Source organism: Chanodichthys erythropterus, chromosome 5, assembly GCF_024489055.1.
Source record: "Chanodichthys erythropterus isolate Z2021 chromosome 5, ASM2448905v1, whole genome shotgun sequence".
NCBI lineage: Eukaryota > Metazoa > Chordata > Actinopteri > Cypriniformes > Xenocyprididae > Chanodichthys > Chanodichthys erythropterus.
Genome location: NC_090225.1, coordinates 15,029,309 through 15,031,405, shown reverse-complemented (window position 1 = coordinate 15,031,405; position 2,097 = coordinate 15,029,309).

Sequence of the window (2,097 nt, the reverse complement as noted above, 5' to 3'; positions counted from 1 at the left end):
TCGGAGTCCCAACCGTTCTTCGGAGACAGTGTGCTGCTGCTGCTGCAAGTAGCCTATATCCAGGCTACAAGTCTCTTTTAATTATGACTCTATGATAAATCTATCCCCGCTGTTCTTACATTACCCTCGTGAAATTGTATCGAGCGTCGCTCATACCGCGTATTCGCATTTTATTCAACAAAATGACGTCACATATATATGCACATGACTAGAGGCTTTTCAGCAGTCGCTGACGGCTTTCCAATGATTCCAGCTCCCCACTTTCTCAATTTGCACTCTTCTGCATCTCCAGCTGAGTTTATGGCTTAATGCAATATTTACAGCATGCTAATTTTAGTTTGAATTAGGATTTAACTCTACAAAAGGAAGTGAAAACAAAAGGCTGGGGTCTTAAGAGTAGGCTATATATTGTTTTTTTTTTTTTTTTTGTTGTTGTTTTTTTTTTTTTTTTTTGGGTTACTCAAATGTTAAACGGCGGTTTAACATTTGAGTAACCTCAAAAGTATAAAATAAAAGTTAATCAAACTGCATATTTTCGCCAGAAGATAAACACAAAAACTGAGGTAACCATGGCAACAGTAGAAATTTTGTGTTTTGTTTGTTATCTTCAGCATGGAACATTGACAATACGTAAATATACCTGTATTGTCATTATTTATAACTTCATTATAGATTTATCACTAATATATATATAACAACACTTGACTCTTCACATTAGTGTAGCACATAGATAAACCCGAATTAGCTACTGATTTGGCTTTGTCGTTTTTCAGGGGCAAAAATTAGGCAAATGTTTATTAGCTTTTTTGATGCCAAGATTTGAGGCATTTACTTTCACACGTAAACTGACCATGATAAATATGAATTTACTCTCAGTCAAATATGGATTGTAATACCAACATTTGTAATACATTTCTTTTTTCAGTTAAGGATAAAATGAGTAGCCTAATTAAGGCCGTTTATTATGTTATATTATATAGTCATAATTTAATATTTCATGGATATCAGTAAATAATCAGCTTTCTGATCATTTACAATTGCTTAACAATTACAGAAACTGATACATTTTAAACATTGTAATAAATGTCACATTAGCTGTGCCTCTTTTGGTGTAAAATAAGTTGACTGATGTGTTTCTGTCTCTGTAATGAGTGCTGTCAGTAAGCTCGGTCTGTGATTGCTTGTGTCTTTCATCATTTCTTCTCATGTTCAGATGAGCGGAAGGAGAACAGTTCCTGTCCTATACACATCTAACAGTCATTTTTTCATTTCAAGGGTTCTGCTAAATAAATAATAATCGATAGTAAAAATAATAATTAATAATAATATTTTAATAAGATATAAAAAATTAATAGAATCGATATTTCAAGATCAATCCACCCATCCATCCTTACCAAAATATTATAATGTAGGGCCCTTGGATTTTATATAAAACAATGGTCTGTAGAACTGCCACTTGACTCTGCTTTGAACTTAACATTATAGCCGACTGATGTATTGAGCCTGAGAGACATACCAATTTTACTGATGGTCTCTAATGATTGTAATGATTTGCCACAGGCCACTGAATCTTTTGAATCCAATGAATGGTACAAATGACAAATATAAATTAGTTTCCTTCCATCCAAAGAGAAGAAGGACTTCGAGTACTCCTTCATTTTAATGTTTTATGTTATCATGTAATTCTGTTATTAGTATCGGATGTCAGGTGTTAGCTGCAAAGTCACAACTAATCCAATAGTAATTGATTTTAATTATGCTAATGTAAATGTCTGTGACATCGCTTTCCTTTGAAAATGTTAAATGCAAGAAATTATATTCTGAGGACATGTTCGGTGAGCATTACACAGCATTACTTTAACATCATTTCAAGTATGATCCATCATGCAGAAACTAGTGTGCATAGAGGTGCAAAAGAGATGTGACATAATTTAAAGGAATCCAATTATCTTCTGGCTCCCGGGTTGCTGAAACAGCATATGCACAAATTATGTTTAACAGTAGTGCACACTGTTCACATCAAATCATTTTTGCATGCCTTTGAGGTGTGCCTGTCATTTGGTTTTACTGCCAACAGATCTTTTCATTCATCTCATC